General features: G+C 45.2%; 1 protein-coding gene across 2 annotated transcripts in view; it reads right to left on the bottom strand.

Moving 5' to 3' along the window:
• Window positions 1-20098, bottom strand: part of NAF1 (nuclear assembly factor 1 ribonucleoprotein) — a 1472570-nt gene that overhangs the window by 292951 nt on the left and 1159521 nt on the right. The gene's annotated exons all lie outside the window — the stretch shown is intronic.

Here is a 20098-nt window from a genome sequence, read left to right as displayed (position 1 = left end):
ATATGACGTCGGTCATGCGCATTAGTACCCTGACGTACTGACGTCAGTCTAATGCGCCCTGACCGACGTCAGCCATATACTTTGGTATTCGGGCCGACTGGACAGCGGACTACCCCCAATAGTTAGGACTGCAGCAATGTGGAATGAAGAACATCTACCACTACTTCTAGTATCCAATTCAAACACCTCCTGAAATCCCATTATTCAAACAATTGGCAACTTAAGTATCATTTATTTCTCCTGTATACATTTTTTGTCACTGTATTTATGAACCACCCCAGCTTAGACTAGTGTAAAGTAATCTACATTACAAGAAGACAGAAGCCGCTTACATGTCTATCACTGAAACTCACAGTTAAGTGCATTTTGCAGTTGAGCATCATGACATACTACACTAACCACTAGTAGTATAATGCAGGAATTTGGGTGCTCTTTTTTTTTTTTTTTCCAATTCGTATATAAAAAATGCAGTCTTCATTTCTTCACTATAACATACTAGGTACATACATTAATCATTATTACTTGTTCTTACACACAGCAGCGGCCTTAGGTCAGCTAGTGCCCTAGGCAAAAGGTGCCCCCATCCTGGTCTACCTATACCAAATAAATACTGGAAAAGCACCCCTGCAACAGCGGTGCCCTAGGCGGCTGCCTAGTTGGCCTATGCCTAAGGCCGGCTATGCTTACACAACAAGAACAAATATTAGCACTTCTGAAAAGCAGTACCTTCTGTCATTATACATGTTATAGCAAAACAGGCATATTTTGCATGCTCTGACACTCATACACATCTGAAATTCTGTTGTCTAATTTTCCTAAAAGTTATTAGACTGTGCAAAAGAAACAAAGTGGGATTATCAAAGGGTCTTGCTGAAATGTTTTTAAGAATATCTACAAACAGTAAGCTGAGTTATCTGAAGTCAGGGTGGCAGTCAGGCCAGAACTGCCTTTGCAAATTAACAGGCTGCAACTTTTACAAAACAGTCACATAAAAACAAATGTGTAGTTTTCTGTTCTCTTCATAGACAAAAAAACATAAAAAAATGCATAACACAAGTGCGAGTTCAGATCAAAATAGAGCACGTCTCTCAATTGTTTTTTTTTTTTCTTCAATTCTTTATATATGATGAGGCACAAACAATAACATTAAAATTTACTTTTTGTCATTAAAAATCAGTAACATTCCCTGATAGTTTCATAAATAAACTTTGAACCACTTTGAAATTGTGGCTTTTATATACAAAGAGTAAAATAGCCAAAAATTGCCAGTATTCTGAGGACAGACCTGAAAAAGCTCAGCAGTTAAAAGGTTAATCTCTAACAATCCTTTAAAAATTCAGATCCAACTGGGCTACAGATTTCTGGAAAGGCGGTTCTACAGGCATTACATGATATTTCAGTGCCCACAGCACTGGGCAATGCAACCTGTATGAGTTAGACAACTCCCCATCCTGGCTTTTCTTAGCCAATATGCCCCACTCTGCTAGTCTACCAGACCTCAACTCTGGTAGTCCTAGGGCTGTGGGGATTTGCACTCCCTTCCCGCCCCCACTTACTGTACTGCTGACTCCAAAAAGAATTCCATCATTTGTAGAAAGCAGATGTAGGAGTACCAGCCCAGTGGCATGTGGTCTTAAAAGATGTGCTGCATGTCATCTGAATGCCCATTTCCACTGATGTTGGACAGACACTGAAGGAGAGACTGGGAAGCCACCAAACACATTCTAAACATCTCATATGCTGAAGTTTCCTTAGAGCGATGGAATGGAAGATAAGATGGAATGTCTGCTCTTTAGCATTCCTCCCAAGAGTCTTTTCACTATGACCTGGCAGTATTCGTTTTAATATTCCTTCTTTGGAGACAGGGACTCTCTTGAAGATGCAAACAAATGCCTGGAAGCCTGCTTAACAGATTCCATTTTTTTTTGCATCACCACATTCACAGCATGGTATTTTGGCTTTTCCTGGATTTTTCTAGTAACACCAAACAAATCTGGCATTTAAGCAAATGTTGAAACACTTCTAAGCAAACTGTCACTTACAAATTGAATCTTTATATAGGAATGTGACATCCACAGAATCAAAGGCTTTTTACACCTCAGTAAAATATATCACAGGAAACGAATCAAGTTTCACTTGATATTCCACCAGCAAATACAACTAACAGCAAACAAAAAGTTCAAGGAAATACCCTGCCCCAACAGGTCACTTGTCTTTTTGAAGAAATCTTAAGAATGGAGTTCTGGAACTGTTTTCAGACCAACTGACTAGAAATGTTCTTGGAGTGATGCACGCTTATCTGTGGTAAATAAGAAATGAAGACAGCAGAATGTTCTTTTACCAAAAGTGTTCACCATTGTGCATGGAGAAGACAGCATGTGTCCATAAGACTATAGAGCTCTGGCAGATGGGTTGTTCCAGCAGAATGCCATCTGTGGCCAATTCCCATATACTGGGAATTCTATTGTAGCAGTGATCCATATGAAGAACCTCTAGGGTAACTTCTTCAGATATACTCAGACCAGTATCCAGTCTCTCATTATCAACATCATTTTTTTAAGACAGTTCAACATAGCCAGTAATGATGTTACCAATGTGACAGGACATTTACTTCACATAAAAAGTCATTGACATATTTTCTGTCTTCAGCCATTCAAACTGCAGTGTTTCTCAACTTCCCTTCCATAATGGTATTTGTCCTCTTTTTCCTACCTCATTTCGTTGTTCTACTGGACCTCTTTCCTTCATTCAACTACTTTTCTAATCAAGATTCCTGTGTTACTGCTGCCCTTACCTGATTTCAGATTACATACGGACCACGCTAGACCTTCTCCCACTTTACAGTGAGTTATTTCAAACCAAGCCAATGTTCTTTGCTTACCTGGCCTTTGCTGAAATCCTTAATATTTTGTCCTCAACCTTTTCATGGTAAACCCTCCTCTACCCCACCTTCGTGGGAAATAGAGTTTCTATTTGGTGCAACTTCATACTTGTTTATGGAATTACTGATTTTTTTCTAATGTTATTACGGAAGACAGCAGATCTTACCAGCCTGGGCATGGTTGGGGTATCACCTCCCCACCCTACTGAGGAGTGATATTCAGCAGGTATTTCCTGTGCAAGGGCTTGTACCATTTCTCCTCTTCTCAAATGTAAATCAGTACCATAAACTACTCCACTGTATTCCGATTTATCACTTTCTTGATTAAAAGTTATTCTAGATTAAAAATACAGTCTTGTATATGATTATGGCACACCAACAAAAGGTTGAAAAAAATGGTACAGTGTGTCTTATATCTGAGCATTACTCCTGTAAATAACTTTCAGGTTTGGAACTGGCGTGTGCAGTGAGAGAATGTACAGCATTTGTTACATTTTGATGAATTAATTTATTTATTTTTGAATACTGAGAAAGTCAGACCGAGCAAAGTCCATTTTTGGCTGAAGCCTGGGGAGAAGAACTCCACATTACATACTTTTTCGCATGCGATTAGCTGGTACATGACCGAGTGCTACATACAGTTTAACAACTGACCATTATGTTAACTAAAGAACTTACAGTATACTAAAGTTACACATATCTAAATAAAGTTCTAATGTTGAATGTAAGTATACAGCCACACTGAAATTTTAGTACACAGACAGCAGATGAGGCACCATGCTTGCGTTATCAAACCAGTAATTCACGTCAGTTATGCAAACAGGTGACAAGGGTAACACAAAAATGTTTTCATCTCCCAAGCCCCTGCTTACACTACCTAGGGTACCAGAACTTGTCAGAGAATTGGGCTGCATGGCTAGGCTTAAAAAGGCCCTAGCACTCATTAGCATAATAAACACCTATAAACCTATAGGTGTGAAGATTTTATGACACTTGAATTGGCTGCATAATCTTACTAATGGTGTTTTTACAAGGGTGGGTTGGTTTTACTGATAAGTATGACATCATTACGATTTTAAAAACAGAAATGGGAAATTATTCAAAAAAGAAAGCGGCTTATTAATAGGGTGTTACAAATGCAGGGCCATTTTGTTCACAGGTACGTTTTGTTCATTTACAAATATACCTTAGCAAACTAATTAGTTATCCATTCTTTTTCTATTTCTGAGAAGAGTTTACAGCTGTAAAAATGAAATGTGTTAAATGTTGCATGCAAACAATACATGTGCAAGATGGAAATAAGCAGCTGATAACTAGTAAAGTACCAAGTGAATGTGTGTATCCTGCACTGCACAATCTAAACACAACAAACTACTTCTCTATTACAAATACAGTGCCTAAAATTACAAAATGATGAATCTTATTATTTAAGGCCACAAAATAAATTTACTCAACTAGGAGTCTACACAGAGACACCCAACCTTTTACTCAGACTGAAATACTGTGGCTACAACTGTGATTCCTGTAGATCGAACACTAAACTATGCATGTTGTAAAGCACTGGTACTTAAATCATGTTGTCTGAAAAAAAAATGGTCAGTATAAACCAGCTTACCTGCCCCCTTGGCTCCCATGTCATGCATCAATATAAAGATATACCTTTGCATCTTTCATATTGCTATGGCAGGTGATTTAAATGGAAGTGACACAAGGAAGTATCCAAGCAATTACAGGTATTAACATAAATATGTAACATATTTTAAAAATACAAGAGGCTGAAACCAACACTGCCAACAATGTTACTATTACTGATGCCCCAATAAACGCTTAGCAAATGCAGTCCAACAGCTGCTTGCTATGTTAAGTAATTTACATAAAAACAAAAAAAGAGGGGACATACAGCAATATCAGACATTAGCCCAAGTGTTGGGCACAAATAAACTCAATAAAAACCTTAAGGAGAACAAACAAATTCATGTAAACAATCGAAGGATAGCCAACAGAACAAGGAAATGTGGAATGTGGTCAAATGGCTGTGTGTGTATGCATGCATGCTACAAATAAACAAGAAAAAAATAATAAAATAAAAAGCTTAAGGAGCTTAAACTACAGCCAGCATTACAATTAGCACAGACTACCAAATGATTATACAGCAATTACTGTAAAACTTTACTGCAGCTTTCAAGACTAGAAAAACATAATCAAGCACCCAAAATATCTAAGTTCAAGTAAAATAAAATTTAATGGATTTTTTTCCCAATTATTTTCTGCCTCCTACTGTTCACCATCACACAAGTCCCAATGGCCATACTTAATTTCCACAACCAAGAAAAATTGTAGACTGATATCTGCACAGGACCTACCCTTTACATCTACCCTGCCACAGATCTTGCCAGTGTGTTCCCTCACATTTATCTTCATGTGCAACAGTCCCAGACCTCCACCAAGGGCTATTAACATGCCAGGAAAAGCCAGCACCTCCTCCAAAGGGAACAGATGTAAACAGCTGCCCAACCTCAATCTCCTACACCTGCTAGCCCTCTGACACAGGACTTCTAACTGAACACAGGATTCTAACATCACAGACAGGAGCTCTCCCTCTACACCAGCTGCAAAGTGTGTTAAGTAAACATTTGATGCTTTCCTGACAGTCTCTTTGTGCTCCAAGCAAATTATGCAACTCAACAATTTTTAGCCTGTCTGGAAATTCAGGTCACATTCCACTCATCTTACATCTGTACTTGTCTCATATGACTTAAACCAAGGTGCAGGCCATTCCATCACCTTCAGCGATCACTTTGCAAGTTACCAATTATGACATCATAAACTTGCTTAGTTCTATTTCCCTTCTCTGGGATACAAAAACTGCAGAGACCTAACAAACTGTTTCTGCTGTTATCCACCCTGCATCCAGGGTTTTCCTTAAGTTACAGCTCATTCATCCTGGAAGTGGACAGCAGCATCCCTTCCTCAAACTTCGCTATCGCTGTCAGGCCACTAACATATGCTTGCTCACTGATAAACAAAAGACAGGAACAGAAAACAAGAAGTTATGTACTCAACATAACGTTCGATGTATGTAGTCCATCTCGCTTCACATTCTTACCCGTGGGTTCGGAGCCGAACCTCGGCTCCAACTCTGCCATAACTCTAGCTCAAAGTCTTCAATTGGCACGTGGCTAAGAGGTATGCTGCAATGCGCCTATCCCCCAGATCTTGTTTGCTGCATGCTCACACACACACACACACACACACACACACACACACACACACACACACACACACACACACACACACACACACACACACAAACACACACACAAACACACACACACACACACACACACACACAAACACACACACAAACACACACACACAAACACACACACAAACACACACACACAAACACACACACACAAACACACACACACAAACACACACACACAAACACACACACACACGTTGAGAGGAAGAACCAACTCAACATATCAAGAAGGAATGCTGAAACTAGACACTCAACCTCTAGGTCCTCCAGGAGGGGGTAGGTGGGTGGGTTAATAAGACTGAGGCGAGATGGACTACATACATCGAACGTTATGGTGAGTACATAACTTCTTGATGTTATGTAGTCCAATCTCGCCTACATTCTTACCCATGGGACAGCGTCCCTAGCACTTACTTGGGCGGCTCACTGGAAAATACTCCTGAGCACTGTGGAACCCTTGATACCACATCCAATTTGTAATGACTAATAAAGGTGTGAGGAGATGCCCAAGTAGCTGCAGCACAAATATCATACATAGACATCCTAGCCTGGGCGGCCACGGTGGTGCAGTGGTTAGTGTTGCCGCCTCACAGCAAGAGGTTCTCCGGTTCGATTCTCGGCTGGGGTGCCTTCTGTGCGGAGTCTGCATGTCCTCCCTGTGGTCGTGTCGGTTTCCTCCGGGTGCTCCGGTTTCCTCCCACATCCCAAAGACATGCAGTAGGTGGATTGGACACTCTAAATTGGCCCTAAGTGTGAGTGCGTGCATGTGTGTGCCTTCTATGGAAGATTGGGTGCCGGGCTGGCAACTCGACACTGTAAAATTCCATTGGCAATCATGAGCAGACAGATGATCCACTGTGGCGACCCCTGACCGGGAAAAGCCGAAAGAAGACGACATCCTAGCCTGAAAAGCAGTAGAAGTAGACATCGAACGCGTAGGGTAATTCCTTGCCATTTGAAGAATAGATGAAGGAAATGCAGCTAGAAATCCATCTGGACAGAGTTACTTTGGAAACTGAAGTCCCTAGTCTATTGTCTGAAAACGAAACAAAGAATTGATCAGATTTCCTAAAATCTTTTGTTCTATGTAAATAGAAACGTAATTGTCTGTGGGCATCTAGCTGATGAAACTTAAATTCTGCCTTGTTAGAGAATTCAAGGAAAAACACAGGCAACTCAATAGACTGGTTGAGATTGACCACTGAAGCAACCTTAGGTATAAAGGAAGGATTAGGTCTTAGTGAAATGCTATCCTTGTGAAATATCAAGTAAGGGGGCCGGACTGATAAAGCTTGGAGTTCAGAGACGCACCTAGCCAAAGTGATGGCTATCAAAAATAGTGTCTTCCAAGACAAAAATTTAATGTCACAGGTTGCTGCGAGCTCAAAAGGAGGCGAGGTAAGCTGCTGTAGTACAAAATTAAGGTCCCGTGGCATAACAGGATCAAAGATCGGAGGTCGAAGTAGCATCGTCCCTTTGAGAAAAGCCCTACAAAGTCTGTGCGCCATTAGATTGGGTTCATTAGCAACATGAAAAGTAGAAATGGCTGCCAACTGCACTTTGATAGTTTGCGCAGGAGATCCCTGACTAAACAGTTGAGCTAGAAACTCAAACTGATGAGATGAGAGATGTATAGGGATCAATCTGTCATTCATGAGCCCAAATGGAGAATCTCTTCCACTTACTTTAATAAATCTTCCTAGTAGGTGGCTTGTGGGAGGAAGACAGAATATGAAGCATCTCCAGTGAAAAATCATGAAGTCTGACTAGGGATGGAATTGGAGCAGCCATGCTGTCAACCTGAGGGTCTGGATGGAGGGGTGGAAAGTACAGTTGTGTACCTACCATAAATGTAGATGTCCGGGTGTATTCACTGTTGCAGTCATTACACTTGGGTTATCCTGCTGGCAGGCTACCCGCAATCGGCCCGAATTCCAAAGCCTTGGTCCGGCGTCGGTTGCTGTCACCTCTTCCTTGACGTCAGTGCGCCAGGGGTATAAAAGATGCAGCAGACGCCATTTTCTTCAGTTTTTCTTGCCCCAGACGTCAGGTGCCCCCAAAAGGGTAGGCTAAAAATTTTGCAAATAAGAATGCATGCACTAACATAAACATTACGTTCATCTACAAGCAAATACACCACATAGGTTGTACAGAATATAGAAGTACAAATAAGTCCCAGCAATGTAAGGGGGATGGTGGGAGGGTAACCTGGACTGCAACAGTGAATACACTCGAACATCTACATTTATGGTAGGTACACAACTGTACTATGTTCATGTTTTGCTGTTGCAGTCATTACACTTGCGTTGAATCCCAAAGCTGAGGTTGGGTGGCTGGGCCTAAATAGAATTAGAAGTGGCTATGAGGCCCTACAGAACTGCAGCGGTGAAGCCTGCTCTGGATTTAGAGTAAAGAGGTAAGTGGTAGTGCTTTGTAAAAGTGTGCACTGAACTCCAAGTTGCAGCCTCCAAAATGTCCTTGGTTGGTACTCCTCTGAGAAAGGATGCTGAAGTGGCTGCTGCTCTGGTTGAATGTGGCCTAATGCCCTTAGTCACTGATTTGTCATGTTGTGAATAGCAGAAACGAATGCAGTGGCCTATCCATTTTGAAATAGTCTGCTTTGAGATAGCTTTTCCCTGCGATCCTGCAGCATATGGCACTAAGAGTTGCTCAGTCTTTCTGAAAGCTTTGGTTTTGTCCAAGAAGAAGCGTAACTGTCTGTGTATGTCCAAGGAATGCAGAAGTCTCTCCCCCTTATTCTGTGGGTTTGGATAAAAGGTAGGCAAATGAATGGTTTTGGTTAAGAGCCACACTGGACACTACACCTTAGGCATAAATGTTGGGTTTATCCTCAGAGAAACCCTGTCCGGATGGAAAATTATAAAAGGTTCCACAGCCATTAGTGCCTGTAACTCAGACTCTTCTTGCTGAAGTTACTGCTAGGGGCAGAGCTGTTTTCCATAAGAATTTAATATCAGCTGTACTGGCTGGCTCAAAAGGAAGCAGTGTGAGTTTTTCCAAGACAAAATTGAGGTCCCATGCAGGTACTGGCGCTCTCCTTGGAGGTCTTATGTTTTTGGCCCCTCTGAGGTGCTGCCCTTAGCAGTGGATGTGAAAAAATAGGTGGGTCCGTATTGTAATGAGCTGAAATGGCAGAGGCATGGATCTTAATTGATGAGAAGGATAGTCCTTTGTCCAGCATCTCAGTTAGGTATTGTAAAATCTGAGGAATATTTGGTACAAGCGTGTCAATTCCTTTTGCAGTGGAAGCCTTGACCCCTTTGGGACCCTGAGAAATAGTTTCTGGGTCAGCAGCAGGGCTTTTATGTAGAAATTTATGAGAATCTGGAACCCTGTAGTATCTGTCTGGCTTAAGTGGTGCAGGGGGTAGAGAGTCAGGAGACAAGCCGGACTCTGAAAATACATCTACAATGACTAGAACAGGTGGAATAGCAAGAGGTCTATGCTGAGGAAGTAAAAGAAAGTCTCTGAGCCTTTTCTTAGAGTCTGAGTAATCTTGGCTCTCCCAGTGAAAGTGCTCCCTCATGGTATGCAGGGTTTCCCCAAAAGAATAATCCTCAGGAGGAGAGGCTGAAGGAATAGACTCTTCAGCATCAGAATCCTCATAGGGAGGAAGAGAGTATCCCTGTTCAGAAGAGGAGTCGCAGGAAATGAAAACCTGATCTGAAGATTCATATTCTGTCTCTTGCCTAGGCCTCTTATCAGGAGGGGGATGGGAACCTCTGATCAAAGTAATTAGGTTTTCGGCCATTTTAAGCATCTGTTTTTTAGGCATGGAAGTCTGTCCAGGAGAAGGCTGTACTTGTTTCTTTGTCTTTAGAGCTGTTTTAGTCTTTGCCTTTGAAGCTGAGAGGTTGGCTTTACATATAACTGATTAGGTCTGAAAACACCCTCAGAAGCTGATGCCTGCTCAGCGGCTTCGGGCCCATCTGAGGGAATAGTTTCTGAGTGTCCAATACCTTGAGTATCCAGAGGCCTAGCTGGCTCCAAGTGGGAGTCGGCAGCGGCCTGTGGCTCTGAGGTAGCAGGCGTCAGGGGATACGAAAGTGCCTCACTGAGAACCGGCGACTGGCCTAGCGGAAGCCTCATCGTCTGTTTTGGACCTCGGATGCCTGTCCTTTTCCTTGCGCTTTTTATAATCTCTGGTCGTCAGCTGTTCCGATGGCATTATATAATTAAATCTTCGGCCAAAATAATGAAAGGCAAAATCGTACCGACGCTTAATAGTGTGTTGGTTAAATCTAGCACAAAACTGACAGCTAGCAATGTCGTGGTCAGGGCCTAGGCAAGGAATACAGTAAGAATGAAAACCCTTATGAGGTATTTTCTTCCCACAAGAAATACAATTGTTAACTTTTTCTGACATCAATCTGGAGCAAGAAAAAAGTTTCCCCAACGGGGTACTTAGCTTTAATGAAGACTTCGGATCTGAAATTTGATTTTGAAAATCTCAGGAGTCGGCCGACTGGCACTTGCGAACTGCTTTTGCTTCGGGCACCGCATGGCAAGAAAGACTGAAGAAAATGGCTTCGGCTGCATCTTTTATACCCCTGGCGCACTGACGTCAAGGAAGAGGCGACAGCAACCGACACCGGACCAAGACTTTGGAATTCGGGTTGATTGCGGGTAGCCTGCCAGGATAACCCAAGTGTAATGACTGCAACAGTGAAACACGACGAACATCTGCCCTGACATATGAGTCAACAGATCTGCCTGTGGGTCCAGAATCCACAGCTTGTCCCATTAGATAAAGGTGAAGAAAAGGAAACCAGATCTGACTAGGCCAGTGTGGAGCAATCAGTATCATTTTGCTTCCCAAAGACTGTGCTTTCTGAATAACCTTCGTTATCAGGGGAATTGGAGGGAAGGCACAGAGAAGACCGGAAGGCCAATCGTGAACTAAAGCATCCCTGGGTGCTTCCCCTTCCGGGGGAATAAGGGTAAAGTAGCTGCTGCATTTGGCATTGAGGGGGCTGGCGAACAGATCGCAGCAAGGATGACCCCATCTGCGGAAAATCCGTTCAGCCACTTCGTTCAGGGACCACTCGTGAGGCATCAGAATAGCTCTGCTCAGCCTGTTCGCAATCACGATGGACTTCCCCCGGAATGTGCATTGCCGCGAGAAAGCGCTGGGAAGATACTGCCCACCGCCACACTCGAAGAGCCTCTCTGCAAAGGGGATACGACCTGGTTCCTCCCTGTTTGTTCAGATACCAGACAACTGACATGTTGTCCGAGTGGACTGCAATTGTCCCATGAGGAAGAAAGCTTTGAAGTGCTTGCAATGCTAATAGCACCACTCTCATCCCTAAGACACTGATATGCAAATGGATCTCATGTTCCTGCCACGTGCCTTGGACAGTCCTGCCGAGATAATTCTCCCCCACCCGATCTGGGAGGCATCCATGGTCACAGTGGCAATCGGAGGAGGAAGAACGAAACGCATACCCGTGTTGAGATTGCTGGTCTGAAGCCACCAGCGCAGATCCTGCTTGCACCTGTTGGTTATTACAATAAAGTAGTAGAGTGGAAGGTGCTGAAGAGACCATTGGGCAAAAAGTAGCCACTGAAAAATCCTCATATGAAGTAGTGCAAGAGGTACTAGCATAATCGTGGCAGCCATGGTTCCTAACAACTGGAGGACCACTTTTGCCTTGACCTTCTTCAGTGGTAGTAGAGCGTAGACTTGCTGCTATAAAACCTGAATTCTCTCTCCTGGCAGGAAAACGCTCATGAGCACTGTGTCTAATTCGGCACCGATAAAGATAACATGCTGCGAGGGCAACAATGCAGGCTTTTCCAAATTCAAATAGATTCCCAGACTTTGGCACAGTGCAATAGTGGCGTCCCTGGTTTGTAGTAGTAGATGCCTGGTGGTGGCAGACAGGAGCCAGTCGTCCAGGTACGGAAACACTTGGAAACCCAGACGTCTCAAGTGAGCCGTTACCACCGCCATGCATTTGGTGAACACCCTGGGGGCTGTGGTGAGACCAAAGGGCAGGGGGCGAAAAGTACAGTTTTGTACCTACCATAAATGTAGATGTCCGATAGATATGCAACTGCAGTCATAACATATGGGTTGTCCTGCCTCAGGCAGCCCTCAGTCGGCCGAATTCCAAAGTCTGGGTCCAGCGTCGGCTGGTGTCGCCTCCTCTCCGACGTCACAATGGCTGGAGTATAAAGGCATCGGCCAACGCCATCTTCTTCAGTGTTTCTTGCCCCAGATGCCAGGTGCCCTCCTAGGAAGGCTAAATTTGGTAAATGGATAAAATAATCCAAAACATGCACAGCAGTAATAAACAGATACACCATAGGAAATACCCCCAGCTGAAGGGAAGAGGGGTAGGGACCCAAAAAGAAGGATACAGAGGGGTAGGAGGGTGGGAAAATCCGACTGCAGTTGCATATCTATCGGACATCTACATTTATGGTAGGTACAAAACTGTAGTATGTCCTTCAAGAATGCAACTGCAGTCATAACATATGGGTTGAGTACCATAGCCAAGCTGGGGGTGGAAGGAACTAAGATAAGGATGGTGTAGCTAAAATCCCCTGCAGGACTGCCGAAGCAAAGCCTGCTCGGGATCTGGAGTATAAGGGCAGGTTGTAGTGCTTGGTAAATGTATGCACGGAGCTCCATGTAGCAGCTTCTAAAATGTCCTTTGTTGCCACTCCTCTTAGAAAAGCTGTGGAAGTGGCTATAGCTCTGGTGGAATGTGGCCTGATATTGGCTGGCACACCTTTTCCATGGAAAGAGTAGCAAAATCTGATGCAATGTCCAATCCATTTTGAAATTGTTTGCTTGGAGATTGCTTTTCCTTGTACTCCAGCAGCATAGGCTACAAACAGCTGATCAGACCTTCTGATGGCCTTAGTTCTGTCCAAGTAGTAGCGTAATTGTCTGTGTATGTCCAAAGTATGCAGAAGTTTTTCCCCCTTATTTTGAGGATTGGGAAAGAATGCAGGTAGATGAATAGCTTGATTTAGACACACCCTGGAAATTACTTTTGGCATGAATATAGGATTGGTTCTTAGAGAGACTCTGTCTTGATGAAAAATGAGGAAGGGGGGCACTGCCATGAGTGCCTGTATCTCCGAAACTCTTCTTGCAGAGGTGACCGCCAATAAGAAGGCCGTCTTCCATGACAGAAATTGCATTTCTGAAGTTGCTGCTGGCTCAAATGGAGGGAGAGTTAGTTTTTCCAACACGTAGTTGAGGTCCCATGCAAGTACTGGCTGTTTTCTGGGAGGTTTGATATTCTTTATCCCTCTTAGAAACTGTCTTAGCAGAGGATGCGAAAACACTGGAGGGTCACAGTTGTATTTTGCTGAGATTGCTGAGGCATGAATCTTTATTGAGGAGTATGAGAGTCCAGTATGAAATAGTTCTGCCAAGTATTCTAATATTTGAGGTATACACAGTAATGCTGTGTCCTGACCCCTGTTGGCATTCCAGATACTGAATCTCTTCCACTTGGCTGAATAGGTTTTTCTGGTGGAAGGTCTGCGTGCTTCCAGCAAGATCTCTTGAACAGATTTGGAAAGAGAGTTTGGTGTTGAAGTCATGGTAGCCTCCAGGCTGTCAAATGCAATGTTTTCAGGTCTTGATGTACAGTCCTGTAATTGTGTTGAGTTAGGAGCAGGGGCCATAGGGTCAGAGGCCATGGCTTGGTCCGAGTTATGGTCAATAGCAATGGGTACCAGTGTTGCCTCGGCCAGTCTGGAGCTATCAAGATGCCTGTTGGTTGTTCTGCTTTGATCTTCAGTATCACCTTGGTTAGCAGAGGCAGGGGAGGGAATGCATAAATTTTTAGAGAATTCCAGCTGAAGGAGAGAGCATCCGTTTTCCAAGCTAGAGGGTGGCGAGTCCTTGTGCAGAACTTTTCCAGGTGATGATTTAAGTGGGAAGCAAAAAGATCTACGTCCGGTCTTCCCCATGTCCTTGCCAGTTGAGAGAAAATGTGAGGGTGCAGCATCCATTCGTGTGGATCCATGAAATTTCTGCTCAGATTGTCCGCCAGTACATTGTCCTTGCCTGGTACAAACTGGGATTGTAAATGTATCCTCAGGCTCAGGGATTTTTCCCAGAGAAGCATTGTTAGTCTACAGAGGGAAGAATGAGTGCCTCCCTGCTTGTTTATGTACCACATGACAGTAGTGTTGTCTGTCCTTATTAGCAAATGTCCCTGTCTTAGTGTTTTTTCGAAAGTCTCGATGGCATGTATCACCGCCAACATCTCCTTTTGGTTTATGTGCAGATGTCTTTCCTTTGGCGTCCAAAGACCTTGAATGCATCTGCCCTCCATGTGCGCCCCCCCCCATCCATGGTCTGAGGCGTCTGTTGTTATCATTTGGTCTGCTTGAGGTCTGTTGAAAGGCATGCCTTCGTTTAGTTGACTGGCTTGAGCCCACCATAGAAATTCCTTCTGCAGACATGGAATAAGTGGGATTATGTCCTCTGTGCTGTTGTTGTGTTGAGACCATAAGTTTTTTAGATACCATTGCAGCTTTCTCATATGAAGTCTTGCCAAAGGTATCAGAAGGATGCAAGATGCCATGAAGCCCAGGGCCTGGAGGATTTTCCTTGCAGTCAGCTGGGAAAGCTTTGCTAGGCCTTTGAAGTACTCTGGTAAATGCTGCTGTTTTTCCTCTGTGAGGTAGGCCATTTGTTTTTCCGTGTCCAGTTTGGCTCCTAGGAATATAATTTGTTGGGATGGTAGTAAGTTTGACTTCTGAATGTTGACTGTGTATCCAAAGGCCTGCAGTAGATGCATGACATAGTCCAAATTCCCTTTTAAGATTTGTTTGTTGTCTGCTTGTATGAGACAGTCGTCCAAGTAGGGATATATCTGAATCCCCCTGCAGTCTGCAGTGTGCCACTACTGATGCCAGGCATTTCGTGAACACTCTGGGCGCAGTAGATAAGCCAAACGGCAATGCTGAGAATTGATAATGCTCTGTCCCTGCAAGAAATCTGAGGTATCTTCTGCAGCTTTGTCTGATTGGGACATGCAGGTATGCCTCCTTGAGGTCCAGAGTGACCAGCCAAGACCCCTTGCCCAACATGGGAAGAAGTTTCTGCAACGTCAGCATTTTGAACTTTGGCACAATGAGGAAAGTGTTTAGAGTTGACAAGTCCAGTATGGGTCTCCACTTGTTTTCTTTTCTTGGAACAAGGAACCATCTTGAATAAAATCCCTGGCCTTGTTCCTGAGGAACCCTTTCTATTGCTTTTATACTTAATAGCTTGGAAACTTGAGTGAGTGCCTCTGCCCTTTGATGATGTGGCAGGTTTGGCATGCCTTGTTTTATTGGTAATGTGTGGAAGTGGAATCTGTAACCTTTGTCTATCAAATCCAGACTCCAATTGTCCTTGGTTAAGATATGCCAGTTTTGTGAGAATAAGGCTAATTTTCTGCCCAAAGGTGCTTCTCTTTGAACCTTTGTTGGCGGTACGAAAGTCAAGTCATTGTGATTGTCCTTGTGGTGCAGCTGAATTGTCTGCGCCACTTCTTTGATTTGGAGGTTGCCATTGGCATCCCCTGTAAGATCCTCGGTATTGCCCTCTACCTCGGCCACGTCTATTTTTTCCCCTTTGAAACTTGTCAGAGCCGGGGAAGGACCAATTCTTGGAGGGTCAGTTTCCGCTGAATCTGGGTGGCTGAACCTGAAGGAAATCCTTGACTGTCTGTACTGACTTTGCTTTTTCCTCTATGGATTTCAATACATCTTGTGCAGTAGCACCAAAAAGCTTTTGTTTTTCCAATGGTGCATCCAGTAACTTTACTTTAACATGGTCAGGCAAAGACTGATCCTTCAACCAATAATGTCTATGTATTACAGCCCCAGTCATAGCTGCCCTACATGAAGCTTCCAGTGCATCATAACCACACTGCAGAAAATGGTTATTGACCTGCTGAGTGTTATGAATATGATCCTGCAGTGCCTTTTTATCAATAGGCTCCGTAGAGGCTATCATCTAGGAGAAAATCTTGGTACTGAAACATGTGAAATAGGCAGTTAAGAGACCTCATGGCTAAAGTAGTAGAGGTATATACTTTTTTACCCCATCTCTCCAGGGACCTAGCTTCTCTGTCAGCTGGCAGTGGGTTTTTGGCAGAGGAGGAAGCCACTCCCTTGGGGCCCTGTGAAATAGTTTCTAGGTCCACAGAGTGAGCCTTAAAAAGGTGCTTGTGAGTGTCAGGGACCCTGTAATATCTGTCCGGCTTGACAGGAGCAGGAGGAAGAGAATCAGGGTTGGCACTGGAGTCAGAGTAAACATCATCCAAAACATCCATAACTGGAGGGATAGCCAAGAGTCTGTGCTGGGGAAGCTTGAGGAAAGTACGAAGCCTTTTCCTGGAGTCAGAGAATTCCTGACCCTGCCATTGAAAATGTTCCCTCATGGAATGCAGGACTTCACCAAAAGAGAAATCCTCTGGAGTGGAGGCAGAGGGAATTGATTCCTCAGCATCAGAGTCCTCGTAGGCCTGGAAGGGTTCTTCTTGGGCATCAGAATGCTCAGAATCCCCAGAGGCTTCATCCGAGGAGAGGTCGTCCGCCTGCTCAGTTCTACGCCTTTTTTCTGCAGGTGGCTGAGAACCCCTGTCCGGATGAGGCTGAGACCCCCTGATAAGGGAAATAAGATCTGCAGCCAGAGACATGATCTGCTTATCAGATGAAGGGGCCTGGGCAGGTTTAGGATGGGCCTTGGCCTGACTGGCGGCCTTAGCACGTGCAAAGGCTTTGATGGACATGGAAACAGGAGGCCTAGCAGCCCCACGTGCAGGCGTTACCTTGTCCACAGGAATGGTGTCGGGTAGATCCAGAACTTCGGATTCCGGAGGAAAATCCCCAACCGGCACCGGAGAGATCTCCGAGACCGAAGGTCGTGTTAACGCTGTGTCGCCGGCCTGGAGCGGTTGATCTACCACTTCCGAGGGGATCGAAGCGCAAGCTGAGGATTTGGGAGTTGCATCGGTAGTGGACGCGGGCCGAGGATGTCGGCCCCGGTCCTTGCGTTTTTTAGCAGATTGGGTTGTCGGTTGATCCGACTGCATGATATACGCAAAGGATTCACCGAAAAAGTCCTCGGCGAATTCTGCCCGGCGCCTGAGAGTGCGCTTATTAAAGCAAGCACAGGCAGCACAGGCCGAGACGTCGTGGTCTGGGCCCAGGCAAGGAAGGCAGAGAGAATGGAAGTCCTTATGAGGTATTTGTTTACCACAAGACAAACAATTATTAACTTTCTCAATTTGCTCTGACATCGGCTGAGGCAAGAATAAATGCTCCCCAACGGGGTACTTAGCTTTTAGATGACTTCGGTACTGAAAATACAGGAGCTGACCGACCGGCACTTGCGAACTGCTTCTGCTTCGGGCACCGCGCGGCAAGAAAGACTGAAGAAGATGGCGTCGGCCGATGCCTTTATACTCCAGCCGTTGTGACGTCGGAGAGGAGGCAACACCAGCCGACGCCAGACCCAGACTTTGGAATTCGGCCGACCGAGGGCTGCCTGAGGCAGGACAACCCATATGTTATGACTGCAGTTGCATTCTTGAAGGACATCTGAAAATGACTGGCTCCCAGTCGGAAGCGTGGGTGACTTCTGGATGCCCTGTCCATTTTTATATGGTAGTAAGCATCCTTGAGGTCGATGGAGCACATCCACACATCTTTCCCCAATAATGGGAGAATTGACTAACGTGACCATGCGGAACTTGGACTTCTCTACATGAAGGTTCAAACGGCTGAGATCCAAAATTGGTCTCAGGTCCCCTGTTCTTTTCGGCACCAAAAAGAATCTGGAGCAAGTCCCTAATTCTACTTGGTCTGAGGGGACGGGCTGGATGGCTCCTTTAAACAGCAACTTTTGAACTTCTAAGGTTGTGGAATCCCTTTGACTGGGTGGGACATCTGGGATTCTTTTGCTTGGAGGGGGAGATGAAAGAAAAGGAATACGGTAACCTCTGGAGATTCTAATACCCACTCGTCTTGGGTGATGTCTCGCCAGGCTTCTATGTATAGAGAAATGCGACCCCCGACTGGCTCCAGAGACGTACAGTTGGGCCTCCTCTCATGAGTGCTGGTAGGGAGAGCCACGAAAGGAATCGCGGCCCCCCTCTGCCTCTAGGACGGCGTCTACCTGAATTTCCACCCCCTCATCTGCCTATGGAGGGGCAATCACTCTGTGCGTCGTGAAAAAACCACTGTGATTTTCTGAACCACATTTTTCCACCCTTCTGGCCCTTGGGATAAGGTCTAGAAGGCATGGAAAAACGGACTCCCACGGCAGACAGGGTTTTTCCTACCTGCTTGCACCTAGTGAGATTATCCTTCACCTTGGTTCCAAATAAGGATGAATCGTCAAAGGGCACTTTGGTGAAGGTAGACTTGAAAGCCTTCACGAAGTTGCACAGGCGCATCCAGGAGCATCTCCTAAGAGAGACTCCAGAACCCGCAGCTCTGCTCACTCTATTGGCTGCGTACGAGATCAGCTTCATGGAGGAGTTGGTAATAGAATTTAGGGTAGACATCCGAGCACTGACTTTCTGAGCCACAGCCAGAAACGTTACCCTGTAGAGAATCTCTCAACTCCTTTAGAAGATCTCTTTGGAGCCGTGTAAAATGCGATAAGTAGTTCAGCGACCGCAGTGTAAAGGCTGCTGAAGAGAACACACTCTTCCCATACCTGTCCATAGCCCTGGGCTCCTTGTTAGGGGGATGAACAGTAGATGAAGTTTCTGCAAGTTCCTTCTTGGTGGCTGCTTCCACCACCATGGCATCTACTGGAACGCCTTTTGTAAGAAATTCTCTATTGGGGGGGGGGGGGGGCAAAAACTTGTTGGGTCTCCTATGGACCGGTTCCACAGTGTCCGGAGTTTCCCCACACCTTTCGACAAACTAGATCCAGGAGCTCATCGAACGTGGGAGAAACCCAAGAGGTGGAGGGTTGGGACACAAAGGCCTTCAGGAACACAGACTCCTCCTCAGAAGGGGCTTAAGATGGCCAGTCGTCTCTCTGTCTCAGTATTTCCAAGATATCTGAAAAAGAGATATCATCAGAAGACGACTTAGGGGACCCCTCTGACTCCTCGAGGTCTGTCAGATGTGAGGGACTCATCTTGGGAGTCAATGTGCTTCCTCTTGCGCACACTATTTCTGGGTGGCTCCTCGGGTAAAAAAACCCGAGGAGGCCTCAGAAAGCTGGGGACCACTCATGGAGGACGGGCTCTGGAGCCGACTGGGCCGGAGCCGGAAGCAATTTAGCCAGCACCGATGACTGCAGCAGTTTCTTCACCACTCTTATCGACATCGGAAAGTGTCCTGGAGGATCTAGAGGACATGGTCGGGGATCTGGGTCTCCCTATATAGGTAGACCTATGAGTCGGGGAGACCGGTCGAAAAACTGGAGACCGGATCCGAACTGACAAATCTGACACCAGCTCCAATAAACCTGGCGCTGATGTAGACATCATCGAGGCACTGTCTTCTGCTGGCCCCGAATCCAGTGGAGCCGAAGAAGCAATTGTAGTTATAATAATTTACGGGCTAGGCCTTAGGTCTCCGCTGTCCCTAAATAGAAGTTGATCTGACACCGATATCTGTGCTGGAGGGCGAAGAGTGTCGGTACTGTAAGTTGCAGCTGACGACCTGGCCAGCACACTCCTCATGACCTTGAATGCTGATCCCTTCGGCTCCGAAGTTCGGCTAACCGCAGAAGACAGCCTCTGAGCCGAGGAAATAAGATCCGAAGCCGGTGTCGGGTCCACACTCACCCGAGCCGAAGCGCCAAGAGGAAGGCTCAGAGCCGAAGATCGACCCGATACCTCCATCCCAGCTTTGACTGGCGAGCTGTGAATCCTGGACCCCGGGGACAGCGCCGACGGGGTCGGAGCGGAGATTGGAGCAGAGATGCCAGAAGGGGCTAC

The sequence above is a fragment of the Protopterus annectens genome, chromosome 2.part1 (genome assembly GCF_019279795.1).
Source record: "Protopterus annectens isolate FY-2018-M chromosome 2.part1, PAN1.0, whole genome shotgun sequence".
Classification (NCBI taxonomy): domain Eukaryota; kingdom Metazoa; phylum Chordata; order Ceratodontiformes; family Protopteridae; genus Protopterus; species Protopterus annectens.
The sequence above is the reverse complement of the archived record's forward strand: the minus strand, read 5'-3'. Positions and strand labels throughout refer to the sequence as shown.